The 22406-nt window shown below is 45.1% G+C and overlaps 1 protein-coding gene and 1 pseudogene across 1 annotated transcript in view; one reads left to right on the top strand and one right to left on the bottom strand.

The window, feature by feature from the left end:
* The window catches only part of LOC140217386 (BEN domain-containing protein 5-like), a 386196-nt gene that overhangs the window by 308626 nt on the left and 55164 nt on the right, over positions 1-22406 (top strand). The window lies entirely within an intron of this gene.
* LOC126537938 (uncharacterized) lies at positions 5431-17076 on the bottom strand (annotated as a pseudogene).

The raw sequence follows: 22406 nt of genomic DNA, 5'->3' as shown, positions 1-22406 counted from the left end.
GACCATTAAAATCCATCGTAGGAGAATGATGCAAAATGGAAAATGTATAAAATAGTAAAATTACTTGGAGCACTGCTGCCTCGCCAGAGCCCTTGAAAGACAAGGGCCTAGAGGCGCGTGCTACACGAAAGAGCTATCACAGCGGTATCCTCTGAAGAGAGGACCCGCTACGAACATGTGGGGCTAAGAACATGCAAGACAACATCTTTCAGGAAGCCCAGGACTGCACTGGAGTCAAACAGCGGTTCTGGGCCGAGTAACATTACTGGATGAAGGGGGATGTGCTGGCGGTATGCTAAGGGAAAATGTTTCTTTCTTTCAGATTCGGCTGCCCGACACTCCAGAAGGACGTGGAGGACGGTCAGCCTCTCCCCGCATCTACCACAGGTTGGAGGCTCGTTTCCGGTGAGTAAAAAGTTATGTGTGCCAAATGTGTGTCCTATTTTTAGACGACAGAATAGGACATCTGTCCGGCGTGATTTTGTTATGGAAGGCCAGAGTCCTAACTGTGGCTTTATTAGGTGGAGCTTATTATCTTTTTCCGCGTCCCACATGCGTTGCCAGTGGGCACGCAGCCGCCTTCGCAAGAAAGGCCTCAGATCTGTGACAGGCACCTCAGCGGTAGGGTTAACGGCTTGCGATGCTATAGACGTAGCCATCTCGTCCGCCAGAACGTTGCCCTCGATGCTCCTATGGCCAGGCACCCAGCATATAATGATATGCTGGTTAGATATGTACGCTCTACACAAGACGGAATATAGTTTATTAAGTACTGGATTTTTGTGTCTATAGGGTGACATCAAGGCCTTCACGACGCTTAGGGAGTCCGTATATATAATTGATTTCTGGAGTTGTGATTTATTTATATGCTTTACGGCCGACAGCAGTGCGTAGGCCTCAGCCGTAAAGATATTAGTTTCCGGGTGCAGTGCGTCGGATTCCGAGAAGGATGGACCGACGGCTGCATAGGATACCCCGTCGTGTGACGATACCCCGTCGTGAAACAGGGCCTACAAGCGCCAGCTGTACGCTACCGCTATAACCAAATATGATATAACCAAGGTTGGCTACTCACACAAGGTTAACCCTTGCTGCCAGGAAGGTCGGAAGTAATAAAGAAATGAGAAGAAGACAGGAAAGGTGGAAAGTAAGGAGGAGACGAAGGTTGTAGGGAGAGAGAGACAGGAAAAGGCAACTACCGATTTCCCCCGGGTGGGTCAGTCCGGGGGTGCCGTCTATGCGAAGCAGAGGCCAAAGGGGTGTGTTGCCTCCGCTGGGGGGCCTTAAAGGTCCAAACACCCAGCATCAGCTCAACGCCCAGGATCCCCCTTTCCCCAGACACGGCTAAGCCGCGCACGGCTACACGCGGGAGGGTCCAACCCTCGTGTGCTCGGGTACGTGGTGTCGCAACACACCAAACGCCTGCTTGCGCAGACGCCCCTGCGGGGGTCATAAGCTTTTCAAGTGCAAATGCTGTTCATTCAATCCATTGCGCACCTTGCTCTTGACCCGCTGTGCCCATCAGTCACCCAGCACACCACCTATCATCCAGCATGCCACCCTTCACCCAGCATCCCCCAGCACGCCACCCGGCACCCAACATGCCACCCATCACCCAGCATCACCCAGCACGCCACCCGTCACCCACCATGCCCAACACCCAGCATACCCACTACCATATTCCACCATTATGATGGATTCCGTTATGCCCAGCATCGGGTAAATTTTCAATAGGGATGCATGTGCCACTTGAGCGGTGTGGCTGACTGGTAGCTAGGCAATTTTTTTTACCTACACTGTCTCTATGTGTGTAGCTAGTGCAGGAAGGCACCGTTTCTTTAATGGGTGCAGAAGAAGTGCTGCTCCATGCACTCACCTGCACGAATCCATTTCTTAGCAGAAGTGTAGCTTGAAAACTATACTTTCTGCGCTGCAGTTTCAGTAAGTGTAAGTAGCAGACACCACAGAAGTCTACGGATGTTGCTAACACAGGGCACGTGCTGTTTTGTCTGTGAGCACTGGCACTGTCAATGTACATATTCCTCTAACGTGCCTTGTTTACTTTATGAAAGCTGACAGCTGCTCACACCTTTTGCAAAGCTACTGCATGCTTTATGTCATTGGAGATAATATTACTTGTAAAAGGTCTGTGTGGCTTCGTATCTATAGCATGCTTCTACAATAGAAATAGCTAACATAACGCTGTGAAATCTCAATACTATAATGAAGTCTTATTGCAGCGTGAAATTTGGGTGAATCGTGAATTTGAGATGTTAAAGCTTTAGCAGTAAAAATAGCATCGCAAACTGAAAGAACAGTCCTGGTGAATTGTACCTTATCAGCAAGCATTTCTAAACGATTAGAAGCGACGGCACTATTAGAAGCGACGGCACGTGCGGTGCAGTTTTCGTTGAGAGCATGCATCAATGCGGCTTACGGCATCTACAATTTGCGTATGCACGTGGTGTGTCATCATAAACCTTAGACATCATAGCTGACTGGGTTTAATGCTTGCGACCGCTATCAGATGCACGATGCTCATAAAATAAAAGCAATACTGTAAAAAGATTGGTCTTGAGAAAACATTATGCACAAACCATTTGTTTGTTATCAATGTGAGCGAATAGCTCGAACGAGCTAGCGAATGACATTCCCTTGTCCCTTTGGCACCTACCCCTAATGAGCGAGCAAGCGACAGCCTCTCCTGTTCTATCTGGCCTCTGCTGGTCTCTTGCTTGAGAGCACACACCCTCTCTCACGTGCCTGCAATGAACAAGCTAACGAGCAAAGTTGTCCCTTGCTTTGCGCCCCTCCCTTGTTTTTATTGGCTATAGTAGGTTGCCCAAAATCATGCACGCCCTTTTCCTCGGAGTGGTTCCTCTCCTTCCCTTGCACATACACCATTGTACCTACCACAAAAACTGCTGTAAGAGCACGAAAGCTATCCGCTTTTCAAAATCTGAGCGCTGCCAATGGGAACCAAATGCTTCACAGTTTGCCTCGTCAACTCGTCAACTATACACTAGTTATATCCTACTAGACGTGCTGGAAACCACTGCACATAGTACAGCACATGGCCTGTGTGTGCGCTCAGCTGCGCGGACAGCCATGTGTAGCCACAGTCGGGGTAGAAGAGAATATTGTTCTCGTGCATGCTAAGGGGGAGGGCAAATGAGTGCACGTCTGCCGTGCCTCTCCCCTTTGAGCACATGCTTGATCACACTGCAACGCGTTCACACCCTCTCCAGCTCATTCTGCACTGAAAAATCGTGAGCTGTCGTTCTTAGAGCCACTTTTGCGTGCCTCGCGGCCTGCGCAAGCTCTTGAATGGTGTCTCCTGCATACCACACCGGTGCGCACGCTTCGATGGCATTTGTACCACTCAATCTTGCAAAACTTGTACGTGAATGTCTTGCAGGGGTCTACAACCAACATGCTAACGTAGAAACTGTCGAAAAAAAAAAGAAAGTAACCCGCACCAACTTAATTGCAAAACTCAATAATAAATACCTCGCAGAAAAAATAAAAAACATTACTCGCAGCACGAAGCTCGAATGACTGCAGTTGGTACAAGTTGTGACATTAATTATTTTGCATTCGCAACTTGTAACAAGCGCTTAGGTGTCCTTGGATTTTTGTTGCACCTCCTCTCCACTTCCCCATAAGCAACAAGGTCCTGTGCCACTGCAAGGAAAGTTTACCACTAATGGCTCAGCAGAGACCTCAGCACAAGAGTATTGGGCAGTGTCATCAGCCTTTCTTTTTTTTTTCAAGTGAAGAAATGTGTAAATGCAAAAATTACTGTGTTACAACACATGCACTTATGTTTCTATATTTGTGCTGACACAGTGACTGTTGTGCAGAGACCTACTTTGAGGCATCCTAAGGACCACATGGCCTGCCAAAATAAAGCATTCATTAATATACGCTACTTATCACAAATGTTTTAGTAGTGTGTAATCATCATACTCTTTCTCTGTCACAACTTTCACTTTCCTTACTCTCTTCTAGCATATTGCTTTAACATTTTAACATTGCATCAGATGCGGCTACATGGTTGATATACAATATGTGATGATGTTAAATGGACGCTAAAGATGAACACTAAATCCGCGTAGACCGACAAGGCACGCTTTCAAACTATTTTCGTTAATTGCACACTAAAAGTTGATTAAACAAAAAAAATAAGGCCAAACCTTTTTTTTTTAATTTCACATTGAACTCCAAGCACCAGAACATCAGTGTGATGTAACAGATCTCAATGTGTTTTCTATTGTCCTTTGTATCACACTAAAAGTTCTCGAAACTTGCAAATTTCAGTCTTTGCCTCTGTTGCAATACAATGTAGCCCCATAAACTAGGCCTGAACAGACACTGAAAATCATTGACATCACGGCAAGCTGAAGTGAGAACTTAAGGTGGCGTTGCCATGTCTTTCCTTTTGCATCATGCTAGATTACCAAGTTTCCTCCTATGGTAAGAATGGCTTTTCGTGTTATACAAATAAGGGTTATTTGCTAACACAGCTTAACTTACTTTCCTCTTTAGTGTCCGCTACCCCCGTGGTTGCTTAGTGGCTATGGTGTCGGGTTGCTAAGAATCAAATCAAGGGATCGAATCCCAGCCACGGCTGCCGCATTTCAATACAAGAACACCCATGCACTTACATTTAGGTGCACATTAAAGAACACCAGGTGGTCGAACTTATTCAAGTCCCTCATTACGGCATGCCTTGTAATCAGATCGTGATTTTGGCACGTTAAATCCCATAATTTATATATTTTATCTTTAGTGTCTGTTTATCACTACTACCAAAATGCTAAATTATGCCTTTTACATTTTCTAGAAGTTGTGTGGAGACGTGCTCCAGAGAAACTGCTTAATGATGTATAATTGCAGAAAAAGTAAGAGTGCTTGTTAGTTTTAGGTATGAGCATGGCCCACAACAAAACATGGAAAAACATGTGGCACAAACAGGAAAAATTAGCCTCATCCTTTAGAGCAAAAAATAAATAAATAAATAAAGCTCCATTTTTCCCTCTTAATGTAAACTAAAATATTGGCTACCCCTGCTTGCTCTTTAATCTACACACTGTCTTCCTGTCTCTTAATGTTATGCCTAACATTTTTTGTTTCATCACTCATTATTATAACCTGCTTATTGAAAATTTTGCCAAGACAAAACTCAATCTTAATGCACCCAAGTTGAATGCACATAAGCCGTTTTACACCAAGAAACTTTCACAATTGGTTGGCCAAATAATGCAATTTACTAAAGATGCATAAGTAATTTCAAAGTAAAGACATACAGACACATATGAGTACATAAGCTCTAATCTGTGCATGGACAAAGCTTGGTGTTGAAGTGCACATAGTTGCATCTATACACACCCCTTTCAGTCCATGTTTCTCATACTGTGTCACTAATCCTTTATCAGTAACTGTTGAAGTAGACTAGCTTTCCACAATAATAAAATTTAGGAGAGGGGGCTTACATGATTTTACAAATTGCAGTGTGGAGGTGTAGAACATACATTTTAGAGTGCAATAAATAATACCCAAAACAAAGGTGAGCGAAGCCAGTTGCTTTCAAGAATGAACTTCAGATTTTTGTCTATAATGTTATCTTGGGTAACAGATTCACACGTATATGTACTTGTTGCCAAAATTCCACATTTTAAGTACATTTCAACAGCATTTGCAGTACGAATGAAAAGAACAGATGTTTACGGAGGTGAGCCTTGTTTTCTGTTTAACCTGAGTACTTCCGCAATTTCTAGTTATTAGTTATTGAATATGACTGATAAATCAACAAACAACCAATACTTACTGTGCCACTCCCAACACATAATTTCTGAACAAAGATTACAAGCAATTATAGTGAGCTATGACGTGGATACTTAACCTACATTTGTGCAGTACTTTACCTGCATGGTCTATCTGCTGAGTAGATATCTCTTCTCTAAGCAGAATATGTACAGCCTCCGACAGCTTTACGAGGTGACGCCAGTACTCATGGGGGATCAGGCCATCAAGGCATGGCAGGGCGTAGAAAAGAAGCCAGTGCTTCCATTCTGAAGCCTTCCAATGAGCCCTGTCATCGATGCGACGGAGTAGACGTGTGATGCAGTGAGGAGGTTGAATGCTTAACTAGCGGTTATTAACTTCTCTCACAGATGATGGGCTGCCTGCAGACATAAAAACGGCACAATGATTAATTATACAGAGCATTTTAAGTGACCAAGATGTCTCTCCAATACAGTAAAATTAAACCCGAAGAATGAAATCACCTTATCCATGGCACGTCAGTCAGAGTAACATATGCTTAAAGCATGCAAGTTACTGAAAATGGCAAAAAAGAAGTACTTCCAGTCATATCTAGACTCAATTACATTGGTTTTGGTCTGATTTGTGAAGGTGTGTGCACTGGTGAGCAGAGCTCTTCATTGTTGTATTTGGTGCGTCAACTATACGAAACTTTGCAGCGTATCAGGCAGCACTTCCTTATCAATACATTTAAAATAATCTGTACGCACTTAACGTGGCATGAAGCACTAAGAGCATAGCAATGCTTCCTCCTCATATGTTTTACAGCCACCTCATCACATTTTTTTTACATATTTTAAATAAGCATGCAGATTGCATACAGTGTACTGTGATGATGCCAAAGATTAATAAACAACCTCGTGCTACTCTCCATGGGCTTTTCCAGTCACTTCACACATGCTACTCACCTAATACTATTCTTCTAATATGTGCCATAATACAGCAATAGTTAAAAGGGTCGCTGAAATTATTTTTGTCATAACCAAGTGATTTATACGGTGGTCACACCTTTTAAAGCAACCTCACAAATTTTGTAACAACACACAGCACCAAGAGAGGTACAAGCAATTATAGATTCAACATGTACGCTGTAGTGCAAACACATGGCGAGAGAAAAGACTGGAATATGGTACAGTGTGTGCCCCCTTTCCACTAGACTGTACACGATGCGATACAACTAACCCATCAGTCTATACCTTTAAAGATTACTCTCCACGAAAGCTACAGCCTTCATCCTCAAAACCTATTCCACACTTGTGTTTACATTCAGCGTAAAATTGTGTGGTTAACATCATAAAGCTGCACACGTGCTGCGAGGGTTAGTGTTGTGGAGAGCTCAGAATTTAGACTACCTGAGGTTCTGTAGCATGTACTTTAGCTTTTCCAAAGCACAGCACCATTGAAACATGGTTACCATGGCTACGATTGAACCTATGACTGCCTGTTGAGCAGCTGGGTGTCATAGCCACTGTGTTAGTAGGGCATTTCTGTCTTGTAACCTACTAGGCACTGTATAACATAGCTTTGCAAGCGTTCTCTACTTCTAGTCCATTTTAACGCGTGTTAAATTATCTCTTGCTTATGGCACACAATTAACACTTTTTGTAATTGCTGACATGTCGGAAGTCTCTCGTAAAGATCAGCTATGGCGCTTGTGTGCCTTTATGGGGGATAGCTCCCAGCCTGTATCTCCTGCACAAATAGTTCGCAACTGATCCACCTTTGTGTCTGAGGCACAGGCAAGCCACAGTGCAGCAGGAACATGTAACGGTTATACCTTTGAATGAATGTGTGGTTTTTATTGGCGCAAGGGCCAGGTATGGCCAAAGAGCGCCATGCAAGTGTTAGTGATTTCGCAGTGGAGTTATGAATTCTGTGAAGTTGAGGTGACGTGGCTGTAAAGGGGCCTAAAATATAGTCACTGTAAAGTGCGTAAAATGTACGTGTAATAAAATTATGGCGATGACAAATGACGTGTACTATGTGCATTAAGGTGCATTGCAAAATAATGATATGATATAAAGAAATGCATAGGTTTCTAAAATTAACTAGAGCATCATGGCCTCGTTAGAGCCCTTGAGGCACAAGGGCCTGGAGGCATGTGCTATATAAAACAACTATCACAGCGGCATCCTCTGGAGAGAGGATGCGCTACGAATTTATTGGGCTCATAACATGTAGGACAACCTCATTTAAAAAATTGAGGACTACTTTGGTGTTGAAAAATGGTTCTTTGCCAAGAAACATAGCTGGGTGAAGAGGTATGCAATAACGATATGCTAGAGGAAAATGCTTCTTTCTTTCAGGTTCGGCTTCGCGACACTCCAAGAGGACGTGGAGGACGGTCAGCCTCTCACCACATCGACCACAGGTTGGCGGTTCATTTCCAGTAAGGAGAAAATTGTGTGTACCAAATGTGTGTCCTATTCTGAGGCGGCAGAATAGGACATCTGTTCGCCGTGATTTTGATGGCGAGGGCCAAAAACCTAGCTGTGGCTTTATAATGTGCAGTTTATTGTTTATTTCTGCGTTCCACATGCGTTGCCAGTGTTGTCGCAGTTTCTTACGCAAGAAAGGCCTCAGATCTGTGACCGGGACAGCAGCTGCAGAAGAAGTGTTTAGTGATGTGAGTGATGTGGCCATTCTATCAGCCAGTACATTACCCTCGATACCTCTATGGCCAGGTACCCAGCATATTACTATATGTATATGTGATATATAAATACTGCATCAGAGGGAGTAAAGTTCAATGAATACAGGATTTTTAGGCTTTTGTAATGAAATTAACGCTTTTACGAGACTTAGCGAGTCTGTGTATACAATTGCTCTGTCGAGTTTTAATTTCTGTATATGTCTTACTGCAGACAGTACTGCATAAGCTTCTGCAGTGAAGATACTTGTTTGCGGGTTCAGTAAGTCAGATATAGAAAGAGAGGGACCAACAGCAGCATAAGATACACCAGCATGTGATTTAGACGCGTCTGTATAGAATTCAGAGCAGTTGTACTTCGATTGAAGTTCGCGGAAATGCATAGCGATTTCGATATCAGGTGCGTGTTTTGTGACCTCTGCAAAGGATACGTCACAGTCTATCACCTGCCACTCCCAGGGCGGTAATAGCTTAGTTGGAGGCATTAGGCGATGTTCGAGAACAGGGACATCCATTTCCGTGCTAAGTTCTCTTGCACGCAGTGAGAAAGGAAGTCTCATGGAGGGTTTATTATTAAAAAGTGTTTGACACGTTAAGTCATTAACAGTTTTGAAACACGGATGTTCTCTATTGGAGCGCACATTGAGAAAATAGGTAAAGCTTATGTACGTTCTCTGAAAACGTAGTGACCATTCGTCTGACTCTGCATATAGACTTTCAACAGGGCTTGTTCTAAATGCGCCAGTGGCGAGGCGGATACCCAGATGATGAACGGGGTCTAACATTTTTAGCGCACTAGGTGCAGCAGAGTGATATACTACGGCACCGTAATCTAACCGTGATCTAACTAAGCTCTTGTAAAGATTCAACAGGCACCTCCTGTCATTACCCCATGAAGTGTGGGATAGGATTTTAAGTAGGTTCATTGTTTTTAGACATTTTGTTTTTAGACATTTTATGTGTGAAATGAATGTAAGCTTGGAGTCAAGTATAACACCTAGAAATTTGTGCTCTTTGTTAAAAGGAATTTGTTGTCCGCCCAGTTCTAGAAAGGGATCTGGGACCAGGCCTCTCTTTCTTGTGAAGAGAACACAGGAACTTTTGTGGGGGTTGATTTTAAATCCATTTTGATCTGCCCACATGGACACCTTGTTTAGGGCCTGCTGTACCTGTCTCTCGCAGACTGTGAGATTGCAGGATTTGAAACCTATTTGTATATCGTCTACGTAGACGGAATAAAAAATAGCTGGTGGTAATGATGCCCGAAGCGTGTTCATCTTTACGAGAAAGAGCGTGCAGCTTAGTACTCCACCCTGGGGTACCCCAGTTTCCTGTATGAATGTACGCGACAGTGCAGGACCTATTTTAACCCGAAATGTACGGTTCGCTAGGTAGCTCTCTATGATAGTTAACATATTACCGCGGATGCCCAGCGCTGAAAGGTCGCGCAGGATACCGTACCGCCAGGTTGTGTCGTACGCTTTTTCCATATCCAGAAATACAGATAGAAAAGATTGCTTGTGCACGAAGGCATCGCGAATGCTCGCTTCGATGCGCACGAGATGGTCGGTTGTAGATCGCCCTTCCCTAAAACCACATTGAAATGGGTCAAGCATTTTACTGGACTCAAGGAGATGTATGAGACGGCGATTGATCATTTTTTCAAAAAGCTTACAGAGGCAGCTTGTAAGCGCTATGGGACGGTAGCTAGTGAGCAATGAAGTGTCTTTACCATGCTTCAAAACAGGGATTACAATAGCCTCCTTCCACTTTGATGGGAGGTAACCAGCAGCCCAGATAGTATTGAGAAGTGTAAGTAGCGTGATTTGTGTGTCGGAGTGTAGGTGCTTAAGCATATCATACATGATTCTATCGGGGCCCGGTGCAGAGCTCCGACATACTGACAAGGAGGCTTTAAGTTCCGCCATCGTAAAAGGACGATTATAAGGATCGTTTGGGACGGATTTCCGATTCAGTGGCTTAAGTTCTTCTATTGCTTTACGTTTAAGAAAGTTCTCCGAATACTGAGTGGAGCTAGACACGCGCTCGAAGTGTTCACCAAGAGCATCAGCCTGGTCTTCCAACTTGTTTCCTTCTTCGTCAACAAGGGGCAATGGCTGAAATTGTGTTCCCTTTAGTCTCCTCAGCCCGTTCCATACTTTTGCCTCCTGTGTGTAGGAGTTAATGCCGGACAAGAATCTCTCCCAGCTTGTCTTCTTTGCTTGCCTTCGCGTCCGCCTTCCCTGCGATTTAATGTTTTTAAATTCTATCAGATTTTCTGCAGTGGGGTATCGGCGCAGTATGCCCCATGCTTTATTTTGTTTTTTCCGCGCCTCCTTGCATTCCTCATTCCACCATGGAACTCGTCTTTTGGATGAGGTGCCCCTTGATTGTGGGATGAAGTTATTTGCTGCCTCGATGATAAAAGCGGTAAAATACGCTACCGCGTCGTCAATACTAAAATCTGTGATAAAATCTCGTGATAGGTAGGTCGATTGCTTAAAATGCTCCCAGTCGGCAGAAGCTAGCTTCCACCGAGGTGTATATGGAGGGAATTGATGTTCTTCAATTAAGTTTAAAAGTATCGGAAAATGGTCACTTCCGTATGGATTTTTAATGACACTCCACTCTAGGTAAGGGAAAAGATCTGCGGAACCGATAGCTAAGTCTATGGAAGAATGTGAGTGGTGATACATATTATAATAAGTCGGTTCATTTTTATTGAAGAGGCATGTTCCCGTGTTTAGTAAAAAGTTTTCTACTGATCGACCTCTCGCGTCGCATCGTGTGTCTCCCCACATCGTGTGGTGAGCATTAAAATCACCCACAAGTATGTAAGGTTCGGGAAGTTGGGTAGTAAGGTTGTAAAGGTCTGTTTTTTTTTTCAGATGATGGTTCGGGGGTATATAAATAGAACAGACAGTGATTAACTTATTAAAGAGAATGGCCCGAACTGCCACTGCCTCAAGGGTCGTCTGAAGGGCGGCGTGTCGGCAAGCTACAGACTTGTCCGCTATTATTGCTACACCGCCGGAGGCATTAGCCTCCTCACGATCTTTGCGGAAGATGGTGTAGTTTCTAAGAAAATTTGTATTAGTAGGTTTGAGATGTGTCTCTTGAACACACAGCAACTTGGGATTGTGTTTGTGTAGGAGTTCTCGAATGTCGTCGAGGTTATGGAGAAGTCCTCTAACATTCCATTGTAGTATTTGTGTATCCATTATGCTATATGTGTAGGGTGCTGTGTGTTTAAGAGACTGAGATTAGTTCACGAGCGCTTTGTAGGTGCCGTGACGGGAGTTTTGTCTTTTCTGGAGCGGTCGAGTGATGCTCGCCGCTCCTTAGGCGCTGGTGGCGCCGTCTGGCTGGTCGTTGTGTCCATCGCCTCTTGCGAGGCGCTGGACACGCGCTCTTCCGAGAGCTTTGTTTGGCGAGAGGGCCTCGGCACGTTGGACGAGGCCTTTGGGGGCACCTGCCCGGAGGTAGATGGCCCCTTCTGCTGGGGTGACGGAGCAGCGCTAGCTGCAACCGCCGCGGGGGCAGGTGGCGTAACTGCCGACTCACTGCTTGTGGGTCGGACAGATGCCGGGATCCGTTGTGGCGCTGCCCCCTGACGCGCCACATCGGCAAAGCTGTTTGGCAGGTTGGACACCCGCCTACGCGCTTCTTTGAATGAGAGGTTCTCCTTTACTTTAATTGCTACGATTTCTTTCTCTTTTTTCCAGGATGGACAAGACCGCGAGTATGCCGCGTGGTCCCCATCGCAGTTTACACAGTGTAGAGGTTTATCGCAGGATTCAGTGGGGTGTTCGTGTGCACTGCACTTAGCACAGGTCAACTGGCCTCGGCAGTTTTGCGAGCTGTGGCCGAATCTTTGGCACTTGAAGCAACGGAGAGGGTTAGGAATGTACTGCCTTACTCGGATCTTAATGTAACCTGCTTCTATTGTTTCTGGTAGTACACTGGAGCCAAATGTGAGAATTAGGTGTTTAGTATCGATTTCTTTGCCGTCGCGCCTGATTCTAATTCGTTTTACGTTGACGATATTTTGATCCTTCCACTCTTCCAAAAGTTCAGCCTCAGTCAGGTTCATTAAGTCGTCTTCAGAGATCACACCACGGATGGTGTTCATGGTGCGGTGTGGGGTCACTGAAACAGGAGTGTCCCCAATAGACACTAGGTTACTTAGTTTTTGGTACTGGTTTTTGTCATGCAGTTCTAGGAGGAGGTCGCCACTTGCTAGCCTAGATGCATTATAGCCTGGGCCAATAGTTTCAGTTAGGCATTTGGAAACCAGGAAAGGCGAGATCATTCTCGTTGTCTTTCCAGGTTTCTCAGAATGAATGACTTGATAGCGGGGAAAGTTTTCAGTGTGTCGGCCAAAAAATTTAAATACTTCTTCGGTGCGCCCTCGCTTATGAGGGCGATCAGGGAGTTTTGGAAAGGAATAATCCATAAGGGAATGTTCAGTTTTCGGCAGTAACGGCAGCCGCCCACCATGGAGCCCAACAAGGGGACGCCACAGGTCTTATAAAGAAACAAGTCCTGCGGACGCCAACTGTACGTTTCCGCTATAACCAAATATGTACAACCAAGGTTGATTGCACTACACATGGTTAACCCTTGCTGCCGGGAAGAGTGGAAGTAAAAAAAAAGAAATGAAGAGAAGACAGGAAAGAATAAAAGTTAGAGAGAAAGACGAAGATTGGAGAGAAGGACAGGAAAAGGCAACTACCGATTTCCCCCGGGTGGGTCAGTCCGGGGGTGCCGTCTATGTGAAGCAGAGGCCAGAGGGGTGTGTTGCCTCCGCCGGGGGGCCTTAAAGGTCCAAACACCCAGCATCGGCTCAACCCCCAGGATCCCCCTTTCCCCAGACACGGCTAAGCCGCGCACGGCTACACGCGGGAGGGTCCAACCCTCGTGTGCTCGGGTACGTGGTGTCGCAACACACCAAACGCCTGCTGACGCAGACGCCCCTGCGGGGAACGGTTATACCTTTCTTGCTGCACAAGACGCTGCTGTACCCAATTAATTTCTACAAAACCTAGTCTCGTAATTGTTCCTTACAACTAACACAGGATAGCCCATCAGCCACCAGTAACTACTTTCAGCCTCTGTTGCTTTATTTATCACTCCCTCTCCTCTGTCCATATCCTTCAACAGGTCTTGACCTTCCCTCCAAAGCACACACTTGCAGAAATGTGCAAATAACAGCTGATGCTTGGTCCTAGTTCTTAGCCATGTGCATGCTGATGATTTGAGCAAATGTCTGTGTTATAGCCTTCCATGTTTTGTTTTTTCTTTGTTTTTTTTTTTTGCTTGCAAAAATGATAACTAAGCATTACAATATGCTATTGTTGTATATCTGCACTGCTACATTGCAGTTGTTGCAGATGCTGCTATGCAAGAAGTAATTAATATACACACTTAAGTGGCATCATCAAGCCATTCAAGCAAGATGAACAGAGATAGATGAAAAGTATACAGAGCAAAGTCACTGAAATCAGCACATCTACAATCTTCATAATCTGTGTACACTTGAACATGACCCCCCCCCCATTAACAGTCCCTAGAACCTTCCTTACTGGATAAGAACAGTTTGTATGCTGCAGTTACGTAATTCAGTATTAAAAACCATAATATGTAAAAGCACAAGCTATATTACTGCAGAAGTAACTGCTCATCGTCATTAATCATTCTAAGCTACATTATCACTTAAGAATGCCACAGAACACATTTGTTTACAAATGGCACTCTTTTCGCAAAATACAATCTTTTATTCACTTTTCTATCATCGTACTCATTTGTTTTCTGCCTGTCTTGATAACGTTGCTTCTCTGTTCACCATTCATACATCTGATTTATATAGTTGGTTGATTAAACCTGCTGCATTCTGCTTTGGTTTGTTTAATCATTCAACATGTCCTCTATCAAACTCCTTGCCTCACAGAAGCACCTTCTGTAAGTGTTTGCTACAGTTGAAGCCTTGCTTGAATATTGCAAGTATAAGAAGCATGAAACAAAGTTTGAAATATACATACCGACGTAATACCGTTCAGAACAGTTAGTTGTACTGAACAAGGCCTCGCTTATCTGCCTTGTGACTCCTAGCAGAACACAGTGCATGTATTCGACGCTGACTCCCTTGACAAGGTTGAAACCTGAAAAATTACATTCAAAACAAACACACTTACAGATTGAAGTCACCCGACGATAATGCTCCTATCAGAAAGAAACCAGGCAAGTGCCCTGCACCATAGGCCTCAGCCTGATATCAGGTGTTAGGCTGTATACAGAGTACTACCTCCCTGCCGCCTGCACTATGATAAATATGGAGCAGGGAAGAGCTACCTGCTTAAAGAGCTCCTAAACAAGCATGAGCTCGAAAATTGAGTTACATAGTGGCTGATGAGCACTAGTCCATTATGAACATCATCAGCTTATTTTTTGTCCACTGCAAGACGAAGGATCTCCAATTACCCCTGTCTCGCGCTAGCTAATTCAAACTTGCACCTGCAAATTTTTTAATTTCATCATATCACCTCATTTTCTGCCATCCTTGACAGCACTTCCCTTCCCTTAGCACCCATTCTGTAACTCTAGTGTTCACTGGTGATCTACACTACGCATTACTTGGTCTGCCCAACTCCATCTTTTTCTCTTAATGTTAGCTATGATATCGGAAACCCCCTTTGCTCTCTGATCCACACCGCTCTCTCCCTGTCTCAACATTTCGCCCAACATTTATTGTTCCATTGCTCTTTGTGCAGACGGTAACTTGTTCTCGAGCTTCTTGGTTGACCTACAAGTTTCTGCCTCATATGTTAGCACCGGTAGAATGCTATGATTGTACCCTTTTCTTTTCAACAACAGTGTTAAGCTCCTAGTCAGGATTTGGTAATGCCTGTCGTAAGCACTCTGACCCATTTTTATTCTTCTGTAAGCTTCGTTCTCATGGTAAGAGTCTCCTGTGAGTAATTGACCTAGATAAACATACTTCCGTACAAACTCTAGAGGCTGATGAGCGATCATGAATTCTTGTTTTCTTGCCAGGCTATTAAACACTGCATTTTTCTTCTGCATACAAAACTTCAACCACACTATTGCACTTGCTCAGTTAAGGTCCTCAATCATTTGTTGCAATTGATCTCCACTGTTGCTGGAATATGTACACGTGGCGGCAAGAATATTTTTAAGGTGGTGCAGTAATAGCAAAGCTACAGGCGTTTGAACAATGAAAATGCAACTGCTACTGTTTCTTGCTCTCTTTTGCTACTCTCCCCTTTTGCACTATCTGCCCCTTGTCACATACTCACCAACACTACGCACTCTAGTGAAAGCTACATTTCGAATCTGCAGGCCAGAAAAAAAGGGTCCTTCATTGTCCACCCCTAATCATCATCAGCGTGAAACTTACTGAATAGAAGCTTCATAAAAGGTTCGGTTGAGCACAGTGGGCAAGCATCCCTCCATTCTCAGAATACACAGTCAGCTCTTGCCAAGTTGGCACTGTCGTTCCTCGACTACTGACAAATCAAGAGTTTTTAGCCCTGCTGACACCACCTGGAGCACCCTCTTGATGCGTGGTGGTGATGCACAGAGGCAGCAGCGGATAGGGCAGGAGAGCAGTACAGGATTGTTTTTTGAATTAGTGGCGTTTCCTGCAGCACATAGGGCTGCAGCATTCACTGGTGATTATGGTCACAGCATTCTCCAAGCGACGAGCATGTTTGTTTGAAAAGTGTAAAAAAATTTTAGACGTTTATGGGCTCTTTAAGGCTTCATAAGCTGGTTTCCGTTCCTTCTTAAGACTGTTACAGCTAGTTGTTTAACACACCACCACATAAAAGCATAAAAGAATGCCGCTGCATGCTTACCTTTAAGGCTCATTAAAGCCGATGGGCCCTTGAAACCATTCACTGTGTTTTCTGTGATGTATGCAATATGCATGTCTCTGATTACTTGACTATGTGTCCTTTCCTCAGCCGGCTGGTCAATGTAGCGCATGCCACCTGAAAATAATGAAATGGAAAGCTTGCTTGTACACTTTTACAAAGGCACTGCACTACATAAACTATATATGGTGACAACCAAAATATTAACAAGTTTTGCCCACAAAACCACACTGTGCCTGCAGGCTATGCATCCACAATCCAAAATGTAGTTGCAGAGAGACACCACACTTTCCAATTATGAAAATGTACCTGACATTGCTACGTTACCTGGTGCAAACTACAAATTTAAAGGAACTTGTACGTACATGCACACAGTTTATGACAAAAACTGTTATGCTGTAGAGTTCAGAAGTTAGAGAGGGCAGGGCATTACTACTAATTTAAGTGACTGTGACTTAACAGTAGGGAATGATGACATTTGTTATTTTTTAAACCATACAATTGTATTTGTTTTTAGTAAAATGTTAAAAAGAATCACTTCATTGCTTTTCAAATTCTTGATTTTTATGAGCCTGCTGCTGTGGGTTTTCTTCACCACCCCGTGTTTTCTTGTTTTCTACAATCGTAACATTGGCGACTGTGCCAGCTATGGCGGCAGCCTCAACCAAGTGACACCTGATTGCGAGTCTTTGCAAAGCATGCTGGTGTGCTTGCCACCAATACAGTCACAGTACTTTCAAGATGCACCAGAGTGCAATTGTTTTCAGCAGCAACATAATGCAATTTGCCTTTAGCGGTTACATGAAGCCGCAGCATCGTAAGGCTTATGTAAGCTGCTTATGTAATGCAGGTGTGTGAACACAAACATTATCACAAAGACTCTTGGCAGCTGTCCATATTTATTTGTTGCAAACTTGTTCATATAGGGTTGCCAACTGTCGATGAGTGGACAAAGTTGGAATGGAAGGGGAGCGCCATTCTATTATTAAGCAGAAAAAATCAAAGTTGGGACATTTGGTTATCGAAACTGGATCAAGTCACAACTTGGGACATTTACTCAGAAATAGAGACTTTCTCGCTGAATTCAGGACAGTTGGCTACAGAGTACTTGCTTCTACCATAACAAGAAACCATCACCTCTAACAAGCTCATAACAGTATGTACTTAATGTAAAAAGAAAAAAGAAAGCAGTACTGTTGTCTTTTTTCTTTTCATGTTAAAAATTAGATTGTTATGATCTTGTTACCTGCATGGATAAAAAAACTGCAAAATGTGGTAACAGGGACGACAGATGCTTGTCCTCATATGCACAAAATTAGCTAATGAACCTATGAGCACATGTACAGTGAGCTCAATATTCTCAAGATCCCACATAGAGCATGCTGTGTGTTGAAAGTTGCCCTTGCTTCCCAAGTCATTGGGTGATATGAGGAGCAATATCTGTCTTGATAGTTGGCATTCTTGTGTGCAGCTACATCTTCTACACCAGTATTCTAGACTGAAAATATTAAAATAAGAAGACTGTTCCGTGCATACAAGAGACACCACTCAAATACAATAATTACGCTATATAATACTGCAATTATAAAATCTGTTTGGAGATATCAGCACATTTCTCACCTTCTCTATGCGTTGCCATCGTGAGGCACCGAGGGCAGCCATGCAGACCGTTGAACTGAATCATGTTCAGAACGGCAGCACGTGCAGGTGCATCCACAGCACAGCACAGCACAAATACTCTAGATTGGTGTACAGATGATGCAGTCTTCCATGATATTGGCTTCATACTTTTTACCTGCTCAACAAACTTTGCAAGAAATGTCTGCATATTTGGGTGGGTTCTCCCAAACCATAGTGCTGTCAGAACAGGATTTTGAAGTCGTGTGGCAGGTGGTAGCTCATTCACCACAATTTGCAGAGGCCACACTGATGTTTTGGAGGACTTGAAAACTGGACTTCCATCTGTGTTGATGGTCAGAGTCAAGTCATCATAAGTCAAGTTCTCAGCTTTGCTAAGCTCATGAAAGCAAGCAGCACTTGTTATGTCAGTGACAGCATCACATCGCTGGCTTCTCTTCAACAACCCGTCTTCCAGGCTTTCCTTTGTCCTGTCAATGAGAAGGCAAAGCTGACTTGCTGTGTCCAAAGTCACAAAAAATGACCCTTTTGCATGCACATTGGTGACATTTTCTTTGGTGCCACAGACAGTGCATAGTGTGTTGCCGTTTTCCACTGTCAACACAGCCTGACAAACATCACAAAGGCTTTCTAAATGCGTACTTGTTGCGTGGCAACACGTCAGCTCCTGCGATGCTGTTCACCAGCGCAGCCAGATCGCCAAACGCTGTCCACGTCAAGCCATGCGTAACTGCATATGACATGGCCATAGCAGCAGCTCCTGCCTTGGACGTACCAAGGTTTGGCAGCGTTTCCGAGCTGAGTGCAGCAAATGTAGTGGCCAATATTTCCTCTTCGATAAGAGGCGGCGGCGATCCACTTTCAACTGAGTCGTCGCAGTCTTCTGCTTCCTCGCGAAACATGCAGCTTTCTTCAGACCAGACGGGTGAGGGTTCGCGGGACAGATCGTCGCCGGTGCAGGAAGGCGGTGCGTCATCCCCGCACGTAGACGGCTCTGCGCTGCTCGGTGCGCTGGAACAATCCGCGTTCTCCTCGCCTTCTGTCCAACGTCTGTAAAAAGTCGTTTTCGGCACGCCGAGTTCCTTGCTATGGTGCAAGTAGCTCTTGCGCGCTCTTTTCGACGGAACATCGGCCATCGATCGGCTCAATCTGAGCGATAAAACACACGTAATGTGTGCAAAACTGCTGCCACATAGAATAATTAACTAATCATTAATCGAACAGTGAACAAGCTACTAACCATTAATCGAAGACTCGATCGACCCTCAATTCGGCAGCGCCTAATTAGAGTCGCAAAACATGAGGTCAAGATCAGTCGCTGGTCGTGGCCGCAGCTATCACTGAATGCACCAACCACAGTGTAAGGCCTTCGGATTAAGAGGAAGCTTTAGCTCGGGTGCTCCTATCTAAACACATGTAAACGGAGAATTCGTTTCTCTCGGCAACCACAACACCAAATTTGACGGGGTTTGTTGCATTTAAAAGCAAAACTTAAAATCTAGTAACTGTTGGTCTCGAATTTTCGATTTAGGTCGTCAATTGTTTATTAAAAATTGGCAAAAATCGGAAATTTTCAGAAAACGAAACTATCAAGTTTACAACTCTAACTCAGCAAGAATAGGTGATATCGCAATTCTGTGAATTGTACCTAATAGCACATGTAAAGCGGACAAATTTCGCATCTTATACATGAATCGCAAAAAATGTATTAATATGTAATTACAATTTTTGCAGAACCCTTGTAAACAACGTAACAAACTCACGTAAGATGTAAAATGACATATGAAATTTGTCCGCTTTGAATGATCTAATGGATGCCGTTTACACAACCGCGATATCTGTTCTTGATGCAGAGCTATTAGTTTGTAAACTTCGTGCTTCTATTTTTTTCAAACTTCTGAAATTTTGTAAATCTCTTTAACAAAATTCAAGCCCTAAATCAAAATTCCGCTTCCAACAGTCACTAGAATTTATCTTTCTCTCTCAAATACAACAAATTTCATTAAAATCGGTCCAGGGGTTATCTCAGAAAAACGTTTTTGCGTAGAAGAAGAAGTGCTAGCGCAGCGGACGCACTTCGCGACGGCTCTGCCTTAATGAATGTTTTCCGCTGAATTATCGAGTCAAATACCTGAAAACCGACCACCATCGGATAGAGCAAATCGACCCGAACCCAGGGACACCGAGACCCGGGGTGAGCGACCATTTTCGAAGATTTTTCGAAGTGAGAAGCACAGCTAAGCTTAACGCCGACTAGGCCTATAGCGGAAGCCTACCGGCCCCCGCTAGGGCGGAAAACGGTGTCGCAGTGTAAGCCAGAGGTTCGGAAGCACTTCCGAAATGGAGGTAGACGAGGCAGAAGTGGGGGAAACCCTGAATACCAAGTCGAGAGAAGAAAGAAATGATCCCGCGAGCCGAGCCGAGGACGGCGACGCGGATGGATGGATCAGAGTTACGCACAAAAGAAAGGGCCGGGCGAATACTACCCAAGAGGCAGACAAGCAAGGCACCCGCTGGAGAAGCCCGACGCGCAAAGGCGGGAAGAGCATAGTGAACAAGATTCTACGAGCAAGCAAGATGCCCAGGCTACCTAGAGACGACATCAAGATAATCGTAAGACCGAGAGACGGGCTGAACATCAGAAACACGTGCAGCGCCAGCCTAGACGAGGCGATACGCAATGAAGCAGGAGTGAGCAGCGACGAAATCATCACGATCTGCCCCAACCACACGCAAAACATCTTGGTGGTAAGCACACCTGACGAGACGACGGCGACTAAAGTCGCCAAAATCAAGGAACTAACAATCAACGGGAGGCAACACGCGACCAACGCGTACGTCTCGGCACCAGAAGAGATGGCCAAGGGGATAATCCGCAATATTCCCCTCAATTACACACAAGACCAGCTCTTGCACGCACTGGTGAACGTGAGGAACCCTTCCCTGGCGTACGCCAAGAGACTGGGCAGCACGACCACCGTGATACTACTGTACGAGGGCAACAGGGTCCCCGCGTGGGCGCACTTCAACAGCATCATGATGAGAGTATCCCTCTATCGGAAACAAATAGACTTCTGCAAAGAGTGCGGCAGGCTCGGGCACAGACCCGATGTGTGCCCCAGACCGGACGACAAGCTGTGCCCGGCGTGCGGTAGCAAAAACCCGGACAAAGACCACGAATGCACACCTAAATGCAAGCTCTGCGGAGAAGCTCACCCCACGGCGGACCGGACTTGCAGGGCTAAATACAAGACGCCGTACATGGTAAAACTAAGAAGATGGACAGCGAGAAGAAACGAGGAAGAACTCTTGCGAGTAGCCGGCTCACAAGACCCTGACGGCGGGGAAAGCAACCACAGACAACCATCTCCCGCACCCAGATCCAAGTCCAGGTCCAGATCCAGATCCATGTCCAGGCCGGGTGCGCGGGGACGACCGATCTCGAGGTCCAGGGACAGATCCAGATCCAGGTCTAGGCCGGGAGCGCGGGGACGACCGACCTCGAGGTCCAGGTCCAGGAACAGGGACAGGACCGGGAGTGGGTCCATATCCACCTCAAGGGGGACGAAGCCCGACACGAAGGGGAAGAATCAAGAACAGACGACACCAGCAAAGGTGAGCTGGTCAGACGTAGTGGCCAATCGCGAATCGGGAAGGTCCGGCAATACCAGTAACGATAGGGGCAGGTACGATCACATAGAGGAACGCGTGAAGGAATATCGAACGGAAAACCAGCTACTCAGACAGGAGCTAGAAAAGGCAAAAAAACAAAACAGCGAATCAGCCAAAAAAATTGACGAACTACAGAAAGCACTTAATGAAATACTTACCAAAATGCAGACACAATCGTCGCCCCCGTCAGCCGCCTTCGCCTCCGTCTCCACCCCATCCACTGAAGCCATGGAGGAGGAAGTGGATATCTTAGCAGATGTAGCACACCCACTGGGCGCCAAGCGTAAAATCCCGGAGACCAAGACCAACGAACAGGTCGCTTCGGTACAGGAGGTCAAGAGACCCCGACCTAGCACAAAAAAAACTGACGTGCTTGAGGACATGCTCAACAAACTCTCTGACAAAATGGAGAAAATGTTCGAGATGCTGGCGGCGCGGATTAGTGACAGCGAGGCAGAGAGGAAGGCGCAGGCCCTAAAGTACGACAGGCGGCTCGCAGAGCTGGAGAAGAAGCTCTCGTAAAGATGGCGGGCACCAAAAAGGGAAGACTCGTCATCTGGCAGTGGAACTGCCGCAGCTTCTCAAACAAAAAAGCAACAATGACACAACACATTAAATTGACCGCAAAAAGACAAAAGCCCGACGTAATCATTCTCCAGGAAACATTCGACCACGCCAAAATTGCCGGGTACGCCACCCACAAACAACGCACAAAAGGGACGGGG

Source organism: Dermacentor andersoni, chromosome 4, assembly GCF_023375885.2.
Source record: "Dermacentor andersoni chromosome 4, qqDerAnde1_hic_scaffold, whole genome shotgun sequence".
Taxonomy (NCBI): Eukaryota; Metazoa; Arthropoda; class Arachnida; order Ixodida; family Ixodidae; genus Dermacentor; species Dermacentor andersoni.
The sequence above is the reverse complement of the archived record's forward strand: the minus strand, read 5'-3'. Positions and strand labels throughout refer to the sequence as shown.